Source organism: Microcebus murinus, chromosome 22, assembly GCF_040939455.1.
Source record: "Microcebus murinus isolate Inina chromosome 22, M.murinus_Inina_mat1.0, whole genome shotgun sequence".
Classification (NCBI taxonomy): domain Eukaryota; kingdom Metazoa; phylum Chordata; class Mammalia; order Primates; family Cheirogaleidae; genus Microcebus; species Microcebus murinus.
This window is the reverse complement of record NC_134125.1, coordinates 2,327,472-2,349,017: the sequence shown is the minus strand read 5'-3', so window position 1 is coordinate 2,349,017 and position 21,546 is coordinate 2,327,472.

Genomic DNA, 21,546 nt, shown 5'->3' with positions numbered 1-21,546 from the left:
CCCGCCCCCCAGCAGCCGGGACTGCAGCGCCTCCCGCCCTGCTGCCGGACCGGGGAGGGCGAGGCGTGTCTGGGGGTGTCTTCCACCCACATTCCAGCGACCACATCTCAGTCATTTGGCTTCATCTAACTCCAAGGCATCCTGGAGCTCACTTGTGTTCCCAAGAGGACGAGACGTTGGGATTCGGTGAACGAGAAGCAGCAGCATTCGCCACCGCAGCGGAATGAAACCGGGAATGTCCTCGCTGGCCTGTCAGGCAGGACCGGGTTTGCCTGCGCTTGCTGGCTCCAGAAGCAGGGGTCAGGGGTCAGGGGTCAAGGAGGACATGGATATGGGAGAAACGGGGACGTATCGAAGAGGAAGGGACAGCAGCCTCGAGCGCCCCGATGAGGGAGGCGCTGGAGTCTCTGTCGGGTCGCCTATAACTGCATTCCTTGCTGGGCACGCCCTGGCTCAGGATTCTTAGCAAAGCCTAAAGCCCCTTAAGCACCGTCATTATCTCGGTCGGAGACGTCGGGAGAGCTTGCAGTTAAAGAAGGAGGCGGCCGGCTGCAAACCAGGTAAGGAGGCGGCTCTGTGCTGTGTTTATAGCTGCAGAAGAGAACATTCCGGCAGCCGCTGTTTTACACATGGACCGGGGACAGCATCGCCGCCGTCTGGGGAGCCGCGGCACCTAATCCCTTATTCCGACCGACCCAAGCAGGTCTCGCCGCAGGGGGCGAGGAAAGAGGTCAGCGCTCTGCGGAGACCTGCCCGGGTCTGGCCTGGCTCTCTGCTGAGCGCCCCGGGGGTCCTGCTGGTCCGAGGCAGCACGCAGGCAACACGAGGGCGGGCTTCCCCGGACAGGAAACAAGGCCGGGGTCATGCGAGAGAACATTCTGGGCATCCGGGGACAGTCTGAACCTGGGAGCTTTGAACTTCCCAGGAAAGGAGAAGTCGCCTTAGGAGTGAAGTGGTCTCTGCAAGGGGAGGTCGGGTGTGATGGTCGCTAGAGTCTGTTTGGGACCCAGGTCCCCCCAGTGTGAGGTCAGGCGCCACCAGTGGCCAGCCGTGTGATCTTGGCCAAGTTTCCTAACCTCTCTGTGCCTCAGTTAAACCCCGTATGGAGCACCGAGGTCGTGAGGTGAGTCCTGCACCAGTCAACTTAGGGTTATTTGTGCAGCAGGAAACCACGACCCCAAGTCTCAGTGACTTATTTTTCTTTCTTTCTTTTTTTTTTCCCTGCCACTGTCCCTCCTCTGGATATCAGTGACTTATAATTGGGGGTTTATGTCAGGGTCATTCCTCTGTTGACGGACGCTCGGTCACTTTGATCTTTGGCTGTTGTGAATGATCTTGGTGCAAAGTGGTGCACGAGTAACTGTTTGAGTCTCTGCTCTCAAGTCTTCAAAACCTCGATGCCCATTCCCTGCCAAAGCACTGCGTGGGGCCCCGGGTCACCGTCCCCATGAACGGGACAACCAGCACACATACTTTGTCCTCTTATTTCTTTCCTACTAGTTTTCTTTTCCTTTGAACCAGTATAGATGAGCTCATTGAACTGAATTATCTCTGCTTCGCTTTGAGGTTCTTTGCCATCATGAGTTTTTCAGCAAAGCCTCTTCTTGCATCATTCCTGGGAAATTGTCTCCTCATTTGTAAGCGGGGACCTCGCCCAAAGCCTTTCCATCCTGATCCCATCCTTTGTCAATCCCCGGCGTAAACCTTCCAGTCCTCTGTGCTCCCCTCTCTAAGCTTGCTGAGTGAGGACAGCCAGTTTCATTGGGCCATTTCAAAAATAATGGTTTGGCCAGGGCGTGGTGGCTCACGCCTGTCATCCCAGCACTCTGGGAGGCCGAAGTGGGCGGTGGATTGCTCGAGGTCAGGAGTTCAAAACCAGCCTGTGCAAGAGCGAGACCCCGTCTCTACTATAAATAGAAAGAAATTAATTGGCCAACTAATATATATATATATAGAAAAAATTAGCCAGGCATGGTGGCGCATGCCTGTAGTCCCAGCTACTCGGGAGACTGAGGCAGGAGGATCGCTTGAGCCCAGGAGATTGAGGTTGCTGTGAGCTAGGCTGACGCCACGGCACTCTCTCTAGCCCAGGCAACAGAGTGAGACTCTTGTCTCAAAACTAACTAACTAACTAACTAACTAACTAACTAACTAACTAACTAACTAAATAAATAAATAAATAAAGGTTTGAAGTCACTCTTCCCCGGGTTACACCTGCATTCACCTAGGACCTGAAGCATCTTCACGTAAAGGAATTTCCACTGCGGGAATTTCTGGCCTCTAGCGACCTTCGACAGTTGGAGTCTGAGGACTCTCCAAGGTCAGGACGCCTCCTTGGCAGCACGTTTAACTGTCAGTGGGATCTCTCTGCTTTTCAGGAGGAAACATTTGCAGCAAATGCTGCTCCGTCAGCCCCGGTCAGCCCTTGCCGGCCGCTTTGCCAGGGAGCCCTAGGGATCCCGCGAGGGAGGCTATTAGTCACAGCACCTCTCTCCTACCCACGACCGCAAACCCACTCAAAGGTCAGGTTTGTTTTTGAACGAAGTGACATTTCTTCAGGGAGCTAATGCCAGACTGGGGAATCGGAGCGTGCTGGCCTGCGGTGCTCAGACCGGGGAGGGATGTCCGGCTCCTGCTTGGATTCAGGCTTGGGGGCATCAGTAGGGTTTTGCGCCTGCCTTTGCTCTCCCCCCAGTCTGCCCCCGGGAGTCCCAGCTCAGCGCACGCTGGGGCCAGTCCATGCTTTGCCCAGGTGGCGCCTGGACGGACAGGTGAGTGCCTCGATTTCCTCTGGAAAGTTCGTGTGATCCTTGTGCTTCCTGTGGCTTCCGGCATATTCCAGACACAGTGCCCATCATCATATTCCTCTGCACAGCAGGGGTGCCGGCTCCCCACTCCCCAGGGCTCTCCCCGAGTTGCCTCATTCCCCTGCACACACAGCGAGCGGAGAAGGTCGCAAACAAGACCCTGGCCCAGCCCGGAGCTTCCCGTTGCACTTATGTTAAAATTCCAACTCCCACCCCAGCCACCTAGGCCCTCCGCTCCCGTCTCATCTCATCTCCCGGCATTGCCCCCTCCCCCCGCCCCACCCCTGCACCCCCCCTTCCCCCCCCCCCGCCCCTGGACACACAGGCCCCTGGGTCCCGAAGTCCTGTGTTCCTGGGACAACCTGCCTCCCTCTGCTCCCGAGGCTGGCTGCACCGTCACGGTCTCTGTGCAGAGTGTCACCTAACCCCCAGGCTCCAAATAGCCACGTACCCCGGGCTTCTGCACCGGGTCACCCCGTGCTGTCGTCTTTGCAGCACTGTCACCATCTGAGACGACCTTCCTCTCGTTCGCTGCCTTGTTCACCGTCCTCCCTCACCCCACCCTTGTGATGAGAGTGGACCCCACTGGGTCCGGTGCCCTGAGCACTGCCCGGCCCGTGGGAGGAGCTCAAGAGGGATTTGAACCAATGAAGAAGTGAACTGAGCGCCTGGGGTGGGGGAGGGGCTCGGGAATTCCACGGGAAGAGGCGAGCAAAGCTCTGGGCAGGACCAGGGCGTGGTGGAGCTGGTGCTCCGTCAATGCTGCCTGCCCTCATTATCATTAAGAGGTTTCACCGGAAGGAGGTACAGCCTGCAACCGGGTGGCCTCCACGTCACTTCCGAGCCGCAGACTGGCTTGCTTTGGGTTTCTGAATGTTCTTCACCCTTTGCACTCGCTTGCTTTTTTCTCTTGCTGCTACCGACGCTAACCGTGTCAAGCCACACTCAACATCCGAGTGCAAAGGGTTAGACAACGAGCCGATGTGAAAACGTTGTTGGAGGGGCTCGCATTAAATCCCGATTTGCGGCTAATTTCCCATCTCCCCCCCCTTCCTTCTCCCAAATCAGAAAATCTGTCGATGGCGCGCTCAGGAGTCACATGTGGCAACCACGGGCTGGCACCGAGTGGCCCTGCTTCTGTCCGACGGGGGGTTGGGGGGTGTCTCTGGCAGCCCCCACCACCATCACCGCTTCTCACCTGGTCCCCGGGAGCACCTGAGTTTGTAGGACGGATGGGGGCGTCCTGGCTGGAGCGGGACCCTTTACTCCTAAGAGTCTCAATGTCTAAAGCAGAGGCAGATTGGACTGGGGGGGGGTCAGTGGCTGTGGTTAACCGAGCTCCTTCTCCTCCCCTCCCCCCCCCCCCGTGAGCAGCCGGGGACCTATTTTCGGCCCCCTCACGGTGCTCCTCCAGCCTGGGCTGCAAAGCGGCACTCTCCGGGGTCCCCTCTGCGTGACGCATGCCCGGCTGGTGCGTGGACGTGGCTGATGGGGCTGCGGACAGTGCCGGCCACCTCCCTGCTGGTGAGGATGCCACGTCCCACGCTGATGCCTGGCGCCCCACAGTTACCCTGGGGACAGGCAGGGCTGCCGCACGGGACAGTCGTAGCAAAGCTGGGGTGCCGCGTCTCCCCGCCAGCTATGGCCACGGCCCGTCGCTGCCTTTGTGAACTGACCCCCACCCCCCAGAGCGCCCCCAACTCTCCACCGTGCCCGGCACACACGGGCAGACCGGCTCCTGGCGGCCACGCGGCGGCCGGAGCCTCCCGCGCACGGACGAGCCGCGGTTTTTGCAGTGACTCAGCGAGGCCCCTGGGCGGGAGCGGGCCCGCCGCACGGCAAGTTAGGATGAGAGAGCGTCTGGGCTGCCGTTGCCTGCGAAGCTTCGAAGCTTGCCACCCCGTCTCACGGGAGATTTATGTCGCTGCAGGATGCTGCGTTCGGGCGGCCGGTGCAGGGGGCCTGCGTGCAGCTCCGGCACGCGGCAGCAGCAGACGGATTTCTCCCCCGTCCTGTGGCTCTCGGACAGGAGAGCACGGCTCCAGACGGCCTGTTCTCACCGCGAGTCTTTTATTAAGGATTAGTTGCTATAATCAGCCACCACGATCGTCAGAAACCCGGAACGGAGGTGTATCCTTTGCAGATGCCGCCAGATGAGGCCCCGGTTGGCGAGGCGCCGTCTCTGCCGGGAGGGGGAGGGCGCGCTCAGATTCTACCCTGACGCCGAGAGTGAAGCAAAGCACCTTGCGCAGCCAAAAGTCCTCAAACATTATTAATCCTCTTTGAGTCTCGACTTTTTGTCTCCGGACACTCGGCCTTCACACACGCACGTCACGGCACAGACATGCACTCGCGCGTGTACACGTATGTCCCCTCCGTGCCCCGTGGTGCAGGGAAATCAACTGTGTGTGAAACGCCCCGTGGCTACTAAGATCCAAGGTGCGAGATCGTTGTTTTAGTTTTCTGTTTGCTCTACGTTTGCAAGGAGCTGCAGCCTCCTTGTCCCCGCTGGGGAAGCGTCAGACAAGTGAGGCTCATTCTTGGGCACAAATGCCCAAGCCAGCCCCGGGAGGTCAGTCTTAAAAGGAGTGACAATGCCGGTTGACATCCCCAAGGGCGACCTGGGAGTACGTGTACCTCCTGTTTGGTAAACTCGCTCTGCTCTCAGAAGCACCTGTCCCATCACCATCGCAGAATTTCTGTGGGTCTGTGACCCCTTCCCCGGCCAATCCGAGGATTTCCGCAGTCACAGCCACTGCTTTGGGTTATGTGGAATACACCAGACAGGCCAGACATGCTTAGGGGAGAAAATGGGGCCAATTACAATATACGGCCGATCCTTCGTATGTATCTGCTGTTCCTTCCTCATTGGACTATTCTAGCTCATGATTACTTAGATGGGAACAAGTTTCAATATTTTTTTTTTTTTTTTGAAGCTGGGTCTTGCTCTGTCACCGGGGCTAGAGTGCAGTGGTGTCATCATAGCTCATTTCAACCTCAAACTCCTGGGCTCCTGCGATCCTCCTGCCTCAGCCTCCTGAGTAGCTGGGACTACAGGGTGCACCACCACACCCCGATAACTTTTTGGTTTTTAGTAGAGACGGGGTCTTGCTTTTGCTCAGGCTGGTCTCGAACTCCTGAGCTCAAGCGATCCTCCCGCCTCGGCCTCCCAGAGTGCTGGGATGACAGGTGTGAGCCGCCCACAGCACTCCACCGAGAAGAAGTTTCAAAAGAGAGAGGATGACGGGAGGAGTTGAGTCTTTCCGGGTGTGGCTCAAGGGGAGCGGGGGACTAACAGGTGGGTGTGAAGGTGTCGCCAATGAAGAATCTCACAGCACAGGTGCGATCTGCTGTTTGGAGGGCAGCTACTTGCAGGAAAAGCTGAGGAAGAGGAGCGCTCCAGCTCTGAAGATTTGAAATCACGCTTGCTTCCGTTTCCGGGTTTGTAGGTGGGAGCTAAAATAGGAAGACTTCAGGTCCAGCAAAATAATGTTCCAAGAATTCTTCATAAACCCCCAAAGACAATTACTAATAAGCCATTCTGGAAATGAACCGAAGACCTCCCTGTCTACTGTGAAAAGAGGCCAGTGGACGTTGGAATTTGCCCCTTCTTCTGGCAATGGCATCTGGCCTTCCTTTGGGAGACATCCCTTCTTCCCCGGGGTCCCTGGGAAGCTAGCCCACCTGCAGAAATGGAGGTGTGGTTCCTCCCCGACCAATCAGAAGGTTGCATCGCAGTGATTGGCTGTGGGATGGGCCCGGGACTCAGTCAGCCAATGAGACTCAATTCTCGGACATCCCATGGAAATGCCAGGAGGGGAGAATCTTTCTGTAGAGATTGAAATTGGGAGAGCCTGAGTCTGAAGCTTCTAGGAGAATTACCGTGTGGAAAGAGACTACACGAGAGAGTCATGTCATTTCAGAGGAAAGCGGAGGCAGACGACAAAGAGCGTCTCAGTCTGGGTGCATTCCAGACACGGTTTTATTTTACACGTGCCTGTGAACACCTCCTTTTTGCTTAAAACCATTTCAGCCGGAGTCTGTCGTGTGCAACTGACTTAGAGGGTTCTAATAAACGCAGGCATAGTGATCATCATTGCGGGAATCAGAGGGTTGTTCTCGCCAGAAAGCAGAACAAAGGTGAGTGCATGGAATGCCTCCAAGTACACTCACACAAGCCTTTGGAAAATAATGTCTCAGTAAAATAAGCAATCACTTTTCTTCACAGTTCTGGGGATAAAGATTAATTAAACTCTTCCCAAACCTTATTTGGTATAAGACCATTCTTCCCTGAGGCTGACGATTGTCATAGCCAATATTTTATTGTCAACAGATTTTTTTTTATAACATGTTGAGCCTTAACAGCTACAGCGTTTTCTTCCTAGAGGATGCTTCCTGATGACAGACAGAGGGGCTCTTTAATCTCATCAATAGCTTGTCTCCAAGCTGTCTTTTCAGGACAGTTTGCCTCGGGAAGCATTCCTGCAAGCGGCCATCTAATTCCATCTGTGGGGTGTGATTTATTAATACTATCTCATGGGTTGACTTATTATTGCTAGAAAACTAAGGGACTTATATTTTGAGGTTTATCCTAGGTACTTTGGGTTGGGTTGCTTTTTACAGAAATTGACTTTGACTAACTCAAAGAGGAATGAGCTTTATTAGAGGGTTCTTGGGCATCTTACAAAACAGAAACATAGGCTGAAAAACTGGGCTTGCAATGGCTGGGATGGGAGTGAGGGAGGTAGAGGTAACAGAAACTAGTGGCTGGTTTCCCCCAGAGCACCAATGTGGGCGTCCCTTGAGTGGGAGAGATGAAGCCACCTTGGGCGACAGCCACAGCAGACTGCATCTGATAGGGGGAAAAGCATAATAGCCCCCTGAAAACAAAGATGGGATGCTATCGCCAGAACAAGGTAGAACGGTCCACTTCCTCTTGGACCGACCCTTTTGATTGACACTGGGATTGCATTCAAAATATTTAGCAACCAGTGTGAATGCTGCCTGGGCAGAGGGGAACTGGCCATAGCAACGGTGAGGCCACTGCTGGGGCATCCCAGGTGGCCACAGCACCAACTGCAGGTGGACAGAATTTCACAGCTGCAGAATACATTTCTCTTTTTCTGAAAGCTAGAGAAGTAAAAAATAATGCAAAAAAAAAAAAAAAAACCAAAAAAACCCATACTGTTTTTTTCTTGTTTACATTGTCTTCCCTCCCTACATATTCATCTCAGGATAATTTTGGAACCAGTGCATCTGATGAGGAGAGAACAAGGTAAGGAATGCTGACATGTTGTCACTCCAACTCGTCTCCTTCAACTGGGTCCCGTGTGCTGTTCCACCTGGGTCGGTTTTCCCGTTGCAAACTTGGGACTGTGGACCTTTAAATTCGCCGGCATCCAATTCCTGTGTGTCTGGCATCTCTCAGCGACAAGTGTCACATTCATCAGCTGTAAAAAAGACAACGGTACCCGAACGAGACAGACGCTGGTCTTTGAGCTGTTTCCTCCGACTGAGAAGCTAGCTGGCCTAGAACTTGAAGATTCCCGTCTCTCACATTGATGAGAGTTGAAAGAACACACATTTGGGCAGCCCGCTTAGCGTTCCTGCTGTCGGAGCTGGCTGTAGCTGCACGAAACCCCTCCCCCAAACACACCCCAACGGCGTCTCCTTTCTTCTGGGAGAGCAACAGCTTAATTGCCTCAGCCGTCAAGTAGCCAAATGCATTGATACATTCACTAATGAAATGTTTCATGCTATTTGGATTCTTTGAGAGAAGGGGGGAAAAAAGCAGCTAGCTCTAATCTATAAATCAAGTTAAATAATTTCTATTTCCTTCTACAGGAAACTTGTTTATTTATTTATTTTTTTTACCTTCTGTGTGTTACATTATCTATGTGAAACAGACGCTGGCAGAGGGAAAAATGACAGGACATTCGCAGCAAATTTAATGAAGTAGTTCCAAATATTGTGTCAAAATAAATGAAGTGAATAATGCACAAGCTCGTTCCTGGGTCTCTTTTGTTTTTTTTTTTTTGTTTGTTTGTTTTTTGAGACAGAATCTCACTCTATTGCCCGGGCTAGAGTGCTGTGGCATCAGCCTAGATCATAGCAACCTCAAACTCCTGGGCTCAAGCGATCCTCCTGTCTCAGCCTCCCGAGAGCTGGGACTACAGGCATGCACCACCATGCCCGGCTAATTTTTTCTATATATATTAGTAGGCCAATTAATTTATTTCTATTTATAGTAGAGATGGGGTCTTGCTCTTGCTCAGGCTGGTTTTGAACTCCTGACCTCCAGCAATCCGCCCGCCTCGGACCCCCAGAATGCTAGGATGACAAGCGTGAGCCACCACTCCCGGCCTCCTGGGTCTCTTTTTACAACAATAACCATTGTGTGAGCCACACACCTGAGGCGATTCCAACAGATGGTCGGGTCTGAAGGTGCCGCTATAACATGTCCCATGCCAGAAAACCACAGGCAGCCTCAGTGGCTACGTTTAATTTCAGTAATTCTTTGAGTCCAAGACCAGGGAAGAGATGTGAGAGAGGCATGGAAAAGAAAAATGACAATGAGTCCAAGTTTGTGGTTTAAATTTCTTTAGAGAGCAGCAGACAGGTGTGGCCACAAGACTAAGTGGCTTATTTGGCGGATGAGGCTGATGTTGGTACTACCGGGGGTTCCCCCACCCGGAACAGAGTCTCTGAGAGCAATTCCGCTCCCCAATTGTCCATTGCATTTATGCTCCATGCTGTCATGTCATTAATATAGCAAAGTAGGCTAAATATGTGTATTTGGAAAATACTGGAGAAAGTATTTGCTGTGTTTTAGCAATAACCTGGTGGCCACGCTCTTCCTGCGTAGGTTCTGGCTAAGAGTCCTGTGCCTAGTCCTTCTCAAGCCTGGTAGGATTTGGATTGCCTCTGTCCAAAGACCCCACTGAATAGTTGAAGCATGACTTCACACCGGTGATGCTTTATTGTTTTCATATAATCTGTGGACAACATAGGAAAATATCCAAAACCTTTCTCGAAATGGCATGTGAGATTTAGAAGTTCCGGCTTCTAAACAGTCCTTTTTGAAACCAGGAAAGGTAGTTGTAGAGTAGATACTTCACAGCTATTTCAGAGTCACGTAGCTAGGGGTGCAGGAGGCTTGCTAAGCCCCATGTGGGACTTCCCACAGCCCTGGACAGGGAGGACACCATTGCTACCATTTACCATGCAATTTTTTTAAAAAAATTTCAGCATATTATGGGAATGCAAATGTTTATGTTACATATTTTGCCTTTGTCCCACCCGAGTCAGAGCTTCAAGCATGTCCATCCCCCAGACGGTGCCCACCGCACCCATTAGGTGTGTATATACCCATCCTTTCCTCCCCCCACCCACCTTCCCGACGCACGATGAATGTTATTTCTATATGTGCACTTAAGTGTTGATCAGTTAATGCCAATTTGATGGTGAGTCCATGTGGTGCTTGTTTTTCCATTCTTGGGATACTTCACTTAATAGAATGGGCTCCAGCTCTATCCAGGATAATACAAGAGGTGCTAGATCACCATTGTTTCTTTGTGGCTGAGTGGAACTCCATGGTATACATATACCACATTTTATTAATCCACTCATGCATTGATGGGCACTTGGGTTGTTTCCACATCTTTGCAATTGTGAATTGTGCTGCTACAAACATTCTAGTGCAGATGTCTTTTTTAATAGAATGTCTTTTAGCCTTTGGATAGATGCTTGGTACTGGGATTGCTGGATCAAATGGTAGTTCTACTTGTAGCTCTTTGAGGTATCTCCATTTTACTTTCCACAGAGGTGTCTACTAGTTTGCAGTCCCACCAGCAGCGTAGGAGTGTTCCTGTCTCTCTGCATCCACGCCAACATTTGGGACTTTTTGATAAAAGCGATTCTCACTGGAGTTAAGTGATACCTCATTGTGGTTTGGGTTTGCATTTCCCTGATGATTAGAGATGTCGAGCACTTTTTCATGTTTGTTGGCCATTCCCATGCGAAATTAACAGCTTTGAATGAACATCCTCCTGAACAGACCTATGTAAACCTTTTCTGAAAATATATCCTCTGTGTTTATTGCAGAATTTGTAACATGCATAACATTTATTCACTAAAGTGCTTTTCTGTAATTGTTTTATTTTTTTTAAACTAACCCTCTGCTCCTCATGGCTCTTCTTGAACTTTGGCTTGGTACATTTTCTCCAGCTGTAGCTTTTCCAGCTTGGCCAACTTCACCTTGATCTGGCCAATTTGGAAATCAAATCCAGTTTTTCTCAAGTGGTTGTGGCCCCATCTCCTCCTCTTCAGAGCAAGTGGACATACCAGGTTTGCCTCTAGATGAGTGATGACTGCCCGATTTATTCGCTACTACATTAATCAGCACCACGGACAGCTCCGTCCATGGCCCTCTGCCTCTGGTGGTCATGACCGGGCTCTGGGTCCAACCTCTGGATCACAAATGCATGGCCACCAGCCCAGCTCAGCGAACAGATTGAGAAGCTACAACTAATATGATAACTTTGCACACAGGACATTTAATCTGTGGGTATAAATGACAGGGAACGCGCATTGTTCTTCAGCTGAGGAAGACTCTACTAAGTCACTGAGAAGTTACAGACTCATTTCAACAGCTGAGTGCTTTGCAAACAAAAATAGAAAATGAAGAAATTGAGTCCTGTCTGCAGTAGACATACACAGCTACAAGTCGTGTTAGTCACTTTGAGAGCGTGTGTGAGGGTGCATGCACCCCACATCTATCCATAGCACGGGCGTTGGGAATACAGGCTCTAGAGCCAGGCAGTCTAGTTTCATATCCAAGGTCTGCTATGTACCAGCTGTGTGAACTTGGGACAGTCCCATGTCCTTTCTGAACCTAAACTTTTCTCATTTATAGATTAGGGGTAGCAAAAGTTGCCACCTAATAGGGTAGTTGTGAGAATGAAATGTGCGGACAACCTTTGGCCAATGGCCCAGCACATAGTAAGTGCTCAATAAACTGTAATCTCTTTGTATGGTTTTCATATTTATTAGCATAATGTTGGTTTATACTTTCTATTATCATCATTATTATATTGTCTGGGGTATAATTTAAATATAGGAAAATGCACAAAACCATAAATGTTTGCATGTTGTGGTTACCCACAAAGCCACCACCCAGATCCAGATATAGGACACTGTCAGTGTTCCTGCCATTTCCAGGCAGGATCACCCCAAATGTAACCGCTGTCCTGACCTTTATCATCACACCCCTGGATAGGAAGAGTGCAAAGCTACTTTGAAAACCATACATCATGTACACATAATGTCAAACCATCATGGTGTGTACCTTGAGTGCATATAATCTTTCTATATCAATTAAATATTTTAAGCTAATAAAGGAAATGAAAAGTGGATTGCATATGGGGAGAAGAATTGGAGCCCCTTTTTGTGATCAGTCCATCACACCAGTCCACACCTCTGGGCCATAGAGTCCACACTGCCCTCCAAGCTTGGAGGCGCTCTTGGAGTCTACACAGGGGAGCACATGCCAGTCCTGGGGGGCCTTGGAAGCCTGTGCTGAGTCCCTGAGGCCTGAGAAGCTGGTCATAGTCCCAGGGAACCCCACGAACTCTTGAGCCAGTGCCCCGTTAAAGGACGTTTATGTAGTTCCCAGTGTTTCGCCACTGCAATGAGCTCTGCAGGAAATAGCCCTATGCCTCCATCTGTCTATGCAAATGTGCATGTCCAACTGCAGGGGGAATTACCCAGTGCACTTTGAAGAGGGAATTCTTGTCTTCTTTTCTGGGGGTCACTTGGCGAGGTATCTGAGTAACTGCAACCAGGCTCCGTACAGGAGCTGAGCTCCTTGCAACCTGCTCCTGGAGGCTCATTCATCAGTGCAGGCCCCGGCGTCTGGGGCCAGCAGCTGTCCTCTGCACCGAACCCACTCGCTCACCACGCCTCTGCACGTTCAGCTCCCAGCAGCTTCCAACCGAGTGAGCCTCTTACGGCTCCTTCTGCCGCATCCACCGGGCACAGGGCTGCATTCAATCAAATCAAATCTGCAAAAACGGTTCAGGAATGCAAAACCCTGCGGGTTGGTTTAAGAAGAAGATTCCTGGCCCGTCTCTCACCTTGGGAGCCCGCCCGGTGCACACGGAGCGATGCCAAAAGCTAAGAAGAGAGCTATTGATCAGGACGGGAAGGAGGAAGGATGACAGAGAGTCGTAAATGCTTATTAATGGCCAGAGAAGGGGCGGAGGCTGGGATTTCTGGCATGAAGATGAAAGGGCAGAGTGAAGTTAAAGAATTGGAATACAAAAATCTTAGAGTTTGGAGAGTCACTTCCAAAACCTGGTCATATATCAGAATCAACCAGGGGAAACTTTTTAAAAAACACAAACCCCCCTTGCCTCTGGCCCCCAACTGTGAACTCAAAATTTCTTGCAGGTGGGCCTTTCCATCTATATTTTGTCGAAACTCTCCAGGTAAATTTCAGGAACCACTGACATGGCCCAAGGCTGCAATCCACGCCTCAATACCTGTGAATATTCGCAGCAATGATAACTTCTGTGTACTGAGGGGTCCCTACGGCCAGGCAACGGGCACCATTCCATCATTCCTCCGCACGACCCTGTGATGTGCATACAATCACCACCCCATCTCACGTATGAAATAATCGAGACAGTAAATAAACAAGGCAGTCATCGCTGAGGCTCAGAGAGGAAGTCACTTCCACAGCTGGGAGGTAGAAGAGCATAGATTCAAACCGGAGACTGACCACCCTCAAAGCCTCTGCTCTTGCTAATCCTTTTTTTTCTTTTTTAATTATTATTTTTTTGAGACAGAGTCTCACTTTGTTGCCCAGGCTAGAGTGAGTGCCGTGGCATCAGCCTAGCTCACAGCAACCTCCAACTCCTGGGCTCGAGCGATCCTCCTGCCTCAGCCTCCTAAGTAGCTGGGACTATAGGCATGCGCCACCATGCCTGGCTAATTTTTTTCTATATATATTAGTTGGCCAGTTGATTTCTTTCTATTTATAGTAGAGATGGGGTCTCGCTCTTGCTCAGGCTGGTTTCGAACTTCTGACCTCGAGCAATCCGTCCACCTCAGCCTCCCAGAGTGCTGGGATTGCAGGCATGAGCCACCGCGCCCGGCCCCTGCTAATCCTTAATTGTTTCGTCTGTAAAATGGGTGAGCGGCAGTGGCCTGCTCAAGTCCAAATCCCGACAACCCTAAAGCCATGAGCTGAACCCACGGGCTACACCGCAGTGCCGAAGGGTGTTCTTCTGCTCACTAAAGATGAGGCCCACGGACTTTTCTTACAACCCTTACTCATTCTAGTCCCCCTGAAGAACACAATAAAAAGAGAATATCTATCAATCAATCAATCTATCCATGTGTTATATATATGTATTATGAATACACGCCAGTATATGGATATGTGTGTATTATGTATGTGTATGTTTTGTACGTGTGATCTATGTGTATGTTGCGCACACACACCCGCCCAATCATCCCCACACAAGTTGAACCCTCGTGCCTTTCTGCACTACCTCCGGGGGACCCCATGAAGTGGGCTTTTAAGGTGGTTTGTCAGGGCTTGTGGCAGAGACTGCATACCGTCCCCACCCTCCATCCTTCCCGCGCCCCGTTAATAAAAAGCACCCCTGAGCTTTAGGCAGCCCACGGCTGCTACAGTGAGGGGAGGACCAGGGACAAGTCCGAGCAGGCAGAAGGGAGGGGTACGGCTTTAGGGTCAAGTCCTTCCAGACATGCTCTCCTGCCTCCTCTTCCTCCCCTCCCCTTGCTGGGGGCTGGGATGAGGGGACAGTGGCCGTGCCACTGTGTTGTCATCGTGGAGACAGGTGCAGCCGGCACCTGCTGGGCAAGACCAGGGTGCTGCTATCCAGTATCCAGGGAGGGGCGGGACAGCCCCGACCTCAGGAGTGACCCGGCCCCAAGGTGTCAATCGTGCCGGGGTCGGGCAGGGACAGAGAGGAAGCCTGTGCCCCAGAAGAACCTCATGGGGGGAGCAACCCGAGTCCTCGGATGACCTGGTGAATCAGAAACACCCACCAGGCTTGGACTGTTTCTTTCTGAGCTATTTCTTGAAATAGAAATAAACGTCTCTATTTTTTCCCCTAGAAGCTTAGCTTGTGCCCTGCAGGATGCGGAGCCTCATCAAAGCTTAGGGCGTCAGAGATCCCCTGCTGACCGCGGCCCGGGCGTCACACTGAGAGGACAGAAACGTCCTTTTATGACCAGGCGGCGTGAGATAGAGAGACCAATGCAGTCGGGATGTTTGACTGCCAGCAGAGGCTCGTTCCTGAGAGTGAAGTGTGATTTCCCAGGGGGCCACGGGCGGCTCGCTGGGGCGTTGGGAAGTGGACAGGGAGCAGGGTGGTTTGGAGGCAGGGCCATGGACACTGCCGCACAGATCCAAGCAGACATGGCCGGGGCAGGTGGCTCCTGGGGGAATGGCTGCATTTCGTCTGTCCCGGGTCACTTGTTTGAGAGTCAACGGCCCAAGAAAGAGCACCTGCCTGGTTCGCCCAGCCCAGGTGTGCACACCTGCTGGTTGGACATCTGTGCGGGGAGGAAGGCTCAGAGCCAGGCAGTCTCCGGTAGACCCTTTGACTTCTGTGTCAAAGGTCAGCCGCCTGCCTTTACTGTCCCGCCAGGAATGCACACATTGTAGAGGGGTGATGCCCCAAGGAATTTGGGGTGCTACTAGAAAAGGGGGTTGGATGCTCTTGCAACCCTAACCGACAATCTCTGGCCTGGGAGTCAGGAGGTGAGTTTTTTTTTCTTTGAGACAGAGTCTCGCTTTGTTGCCAGAGTGAGTGCCGTGGCGTCAGCCTAGCTCACAGCAACCTCAAGCTCCTGGGCTCAAGCGATCCTCCTGCCTCAGCCTCCCGAGTAGCTGGGACTACAGGAATGCATCACCATGCCTGGTTAATTTTTTCTATATTTTTAGTTGGCAAATTAATTTCTTTCTATTTATAGTAGAGACGGGGTCTCGCACTTGCTCAGGCTGGTTTCGAACTCCTGACCTTGAGCAATCCACCCGCCTCAGTCTCCCAGAGTGCTAGGATTACAGGCATGAGCCACCGCGCCCGGCCAGGAGGTGAGTTTTGACGCTTAGCTCTGTCACTTGCTAGCCACGTGACTCTGAGAAAGTGCCTTTGACTTTTGCAGCCTGAAGCTCAAAACTGGAGTCACTAACGATGCACACCCTCCCACACAAAGTTACCGAGACCCACTGGCATGGGCGAATAACGTGAGCAGTAGCTGCTAGTCACAGAGCAGCCCCCTCTCTGGGATCCATACAGTGACACACACAGACCTGGGCTGTTTGTCCAGTTGCACATCCGCACTGGAAAATTCTAACGGCACATATTGATTGTGTCTGGTTATTTGCAGGGACAGCGAGGCAGACGGGAATTATTTAAAAAAAACCTTCATGTACTTTAAAGCATCTCAAAAGTGGGGAAGAAAGATTCACTGGGTCACAAGCTTGCATGATTCTAAACTTTAAACCTTTTTTTTTTTTTTTTAACCACAGTTATTTTGGAACACCTAAGTTGGAGCAACAGTGAGTTTTGCATATTCCCTGAGGCTTTTTTTGAATTGGGAGGATTTAGATTGTGTTTGTTTATCCATGGAGAAAAATATGATTTGGGAGGTCTCCTTGCTTAACAGGTGCCCGGGCTCTTCCTTGGGGCCCCTGCAGGCCCAGAGAGTGCCTTCCGGGTGGTAAACAGCAGCCACAGTCACGGCCCCGCAAAGGCCCCTTGGGAGCCTAGAGAACCTCCCCAGAGGGCAGCAGTACTGCTGGGCAGGGCACCAGAAGCCCTAGTGTGCCCGTCCTCGGTCCGGGAAGCAGCACCCACTGCCCCTTCCGCGGCGGTGACCACAGTCTGTGTTGGCGCAAGGCCCGGCGTCCAGATGAGGGGGATGGGACGGTCTGGATGGGGGGGCAGCGTGAGGCTGCTAGGAGCTGGACTCCCAGCGTGATGGGGAGGGGGCCGATCTGCGAACATCTGGGGGAAAGAGAGTTCCAGAAAGTAGCAGCAGCAAGAGCAAAGGCCTTGAGCAGAGGGGGCAGGGAGGAGAGAGCTTGTTTGTTAGCAGAACGGACAGAAGGAAACCGGTGTGGTCGCAGCTGCGTGAGCGAGCGGGCAGGTGATGGGGTATGAGGGCACACAACAGGTGACCCTACATCACACGAGACCTTGGGGTCGCAGCACGGAGTCCGGATTATTGGAGGGTTCAGCTGAGAGCGACGTGAATTGAATCATATGTTTATTTATTTTTTGTGAATTCATTTTATTTTCTTGAGGCAGGGTCTCACTCCGTTGCTGAGGCTGAACTGCGGTGGTGTGATCACAGCTCACTGCCACCCCCAACTCCTGGGCTCAAGTGACCCTCCTGCCTCAGTTTCCCGAGGAGTTGGGACTACAGGTGTGCGCCACCACCACCACGCCTGGCTGATGTTTAATTTTTTTGTAGAGACAGTCTTGCTGTGTTGCTCAGGCTGGTCTCAGACTCCTAAACTCCTGGCCTTAAGTGCTATCCCCCCACCTCAGCCTCCCAAAGTGCTGCGATCACAGGCATGAGCCACAACACCTGGCCATGAATCAGGTTTCTAAAAGGTCACCCGATAATTTCCACTTAGAAAGCATCGACCGCCTGCTCCGTGGATTCACCTGAGAGCCTTGGAATGCTCTGTGTGCAGGGTGGTGGCCGCAAGGGGAGAGAGAAGCTCTCAGAGTTATCGGACGACCATTGGCGGCGGCGCTCTGAGCCCGTTAGCATGACTGGGGGGTCGGGATTGATGGAACAGCAGGAGAAACGGCTGTTTAAGGTCGCTCAGTCCAAGAAAGGGCAGAAACCGTGCCGGCCCCGGGGGCCCGCTCACCAGCCCGAGAGGAGAGAGTTCCCACGGCGGCCGGCGTGGGGTGTTTGAGAAGGGCACCTGTCCCCACTCCGCACCACGCCCACGGTTTCCTGGGGTCCCCAGTCTGTGGCTGCAGAGTCTTCCTGAGTGTCTGGGAAGCAAAGCTGGTGAGAACAGGGCTGGGGGAGCTCGGAAGCCGGAAAGCGGCAACGGAAGAGGGGGGTGGGCTGGATGGCTCTGCTCAGCGACACCTGCTCCCTGTTTTGCGGCGTGACAGGCTCTGCATTCCGCCTTGGGAAACTGGCCCTTCCCCGCCCTGAGTCCCCGAGACATGGCTCAGGTAAGGACTTCCTCCTCCCCGCCCCAGGTTCCGGGGCTGGGGAGAGACACCTGTCACTAAGACCTATGACCGTTGCACATGCCAGGAGACGCATGTGTGTTCAGTGAGCAACTCCCACCGCCAACGGGGGCCAGTGAAGGTGTTTTCTGCAGGTGCCGGGACAGCTGCCATCTTTGTCTTCACTCTGGGAAACTAACGAGGCCGGGGCCTCCAGAGGCCGCCCTGGGGGTGACTCTGCCCGAGAACAGAGCCAAACGGGCTGGCACAGAGCGAGACAGGGAGACAGAGGCAGCCCCGGGGCAGGTGATCCATGCTCAGACGCACGCCCCTCTACTGTCCGCTCCTAGCAAGTAACGTACTTTGTTCCTCACTCCTCCCACTTAATTTTTCCATAAGCCCGCTTAATTTTTGTTTTTAAAAATCACATGCAAGGAAAAGATTCTCTCTAAAATGAATAGCAAGACATACGTCTCCCATGCCATGGGGACTTCTTTCTCCCTGGGGTAGCTGGAAACGTGTCCTCCAAGAAGCTGAAGCTCTAACCCCCAGTGCCGACCCCCGTGACCTTGCATGGAAACAGGCTCAGTTGCAGACGCAATGGAGAGGAGATTGGGGTCACGCTGGATGAGGGCGTGTTCCAAATCCAGCGACAGGGGTCCTTACGGGAAGAAAGAAAACCCGGACACACAGGCACGCCGGGAGACGGCAGAGGTTAGAGCCATGTGTCCACCCGCCTGGGCACACCAAGATCTGCCTGGGGCCACCAGGAGCCTGGAGAACGCTGGAACAGGGTCTCCCTCGCAGCCCCCCAGAAGGAACCAACCTGCCGACACCCTGACCTCGGACTTGGGGCTTCCAGAAAAGTGATACAACAAATTTCTGTTGTCCAGGCTACCCAGTGAGTGGACCTTGTTACAGCAAAGCACCCGCACCCGGGGTCCAGGGAGGACGGGCCAGCCGCAGGGAAGTGCGTCTCCTCCCTCCTGAGTTTCCCGCCAGCACTGGGGAGGGGACTTCCTCCGCCGGCCGGGACACTCGGGCCTCCGGGGGTCCGTCGGGTGGCAGGAATGATTGCTCAGGCCGGGGCCGGAGAGATCAGCAGTGTCACTTCCTTCATTCACACTCAGAGAGACACCCTGGACATTTCGGTTAAGACTTTCGTGCCATTCCTGTCTCGAATCCTGGGCACGTGGGTCACATTACAGTTTGCATTATAATGGCAAAGCTGTATCCTGTAGATGATGACATTCTACATTAGCCTCGGGGACAGGGAGGGACATTTCTGCTCTTTCATTAAAGCCATGTGCTCTCTCCTAACTGCCCCCAAAACACACAGCTCCCTCCGTCTTTGTTTGTTCCCCCCATTTTTGGGCAGAGGCATGACTCGGGAGAAATACTTGTCTATGAGCAGAAGAGCAGTGGGATTGTAAATGAAACCGACGCGGTGAGCAGGGGAGACACCAGGGGCGGAGGGGACTCGCGTCCCCACCTTGACTCCACCCGATCACGCCGATACGCATTGGAAGCCCCTTTTCGCCAGAGTGTCTGAATTCGCAAGTGACGATAGAAATCCCGAAGTTTTAGGTGAAATCATCAAAGTGTTAAATGTTAGCTTGATTTTTCTCTATTCTGTGACCTTTTTTATTATTGTCTTTTAGAAAACTTAGGACAATACAAAAATTATTTTGTGCCCCCACCCCACTCCCCTCCCCCCCCCGGCCCCGCCAGGTGTGAGTCAGGTCTCCGGGAGCACACGCGTGTGTCTGTGTGTCTGCCGCGGTTTCGGCTCTGTCTGCAGGGCTCGCGGCTGGTGCGCGGCACAGCAGCTGCTCAGTAAGTCCCGGCTGAGGGAAGGAATGATCCGATACCTGCTACGCCTCGCACGAATGCAAGGATCTCATGCAACCCCTCTTTACCTGCAGTGGTGACGGGGGCTGCCCTTGATGAAGGAATGTAACAAAGTATCAACCGTTTTTAACCCAGCCCGGGGTTACCGTGTGCACAGACGTCCGAGACCCCCAAGGGGAGGACGGAGCATTTCCCTTGCTCCAGCCCAAACGGAGGCTGGAGTCTGCTCTCACCTGCCAGAGTTCTCACTCACCGCGTTAGTCAGCAGGCTTTTAGGGCAGAGTTGCATGTGTGATTTGTCTGCAGATCCTTTCAGGTCCTGAAGGAGAGATGCTTAGTACTTAGCAATGCACTTTGTCACCATGTGTCCACATCTCATGGCAGACGGCGGCAGCAGCACGCGGCGTGAGGGCGTGATTGGACTGTGCTGGGATCCTTAAATCTGCATGTCACTGGCCAAGAGCCACAGTGCTTGGAGAGCCATTTGCCCTCGGAGGGGCTGGGCGTGCAGAAAGACAACGGACACACGTAAAGCCGCGGAGTGCAAACTTTGTATTTACAGTCGGTGGGTTTATAAATATATATTACATTCTTACAATCTACAGTACATTCTACACGTGGGTGGATCCGGGCAAGGGCGGAGGCTGCGGCATGAAACGGAACGTCTCGAGGGTGAGAAGGCAAAGAAGCACGAGAGGGCTGCTGAAAGCAAAGAACTGTCATCGAAAAGGGGCGACCGTTTCATCGCCCCAGCAAACGAGGGGAGCAGAGTTGGGGACAGGAGCAGGTGACGTGCTGGCTGCAGGAGTCCCGGTCTCAGAGAAAACTCATAGCACCACAGCTGGAGGGGAGAGGGCTGGGGTTGAGACGGTGAACCGTGGAATCTGCACGCGTTATCTAAGGGGAATTGAATTATATGGAGAGAGAGAGAGAGAGAGGGAGGAAGAAGAATAAGAAGGAAGAAAAAGAAAGAAGAAAAAAGAAAGAAGAAGAAAGAAAGAAGAAGAAAGAAGAAAGAAGGAAGAAGGAAGAAGAAAGAAGAAAGGAGGAAGAAGAAGAAAGAAGAAGAAGAAGGAAGAAGAAGAAGGAAGAAGAAGAAGAAAGAAGAAAGAAGAAGAGGAAGAGGAAGAAAGAAGAAGAAAGAAGGAAGAAGAAAGAAGAAGAAAGAAGAAGGAAGAAGAAGAAGAAGAAGGAAGAAGAAAGAAGAAAGAAGGAAGAAGAAGAAGGAAGGAAGAAGAAGAAAGCAGAAAGAAGGAGGAGGAGAAGGAAGAAAGGGAGTGAGAGAGACTGATCTTACTGCCCGGCCCCTCTGGCTCCCCGTCCCCGGCACCTTCTCTCCCAGGACAATGTCACGTTGGCCATTATCCCACCCACCCTCTTCTCTGCCTTGGAGCCAGCACTAGACGGGTAAGAATCCTCCAATCTCCCCTCCCCCTCCAGCTTCCGGGGCTTCGCATCCGGGGGATTGGGGAGATCCTCAGAGTCATGTCAATCTTAAGCAACCTCACGCCTCCCGGGCTGCCTTTAGGGCCAGGTGCTCACACAACCTGCACGCCCACCCCCTGCCATTGTGCCTCACGTCCCTCCCAGCCCCCGGGGCGAAGCAGCCCCCTGTGCTGTCCCGGTGTGTGTCGGGAGGGCGGGGCCCA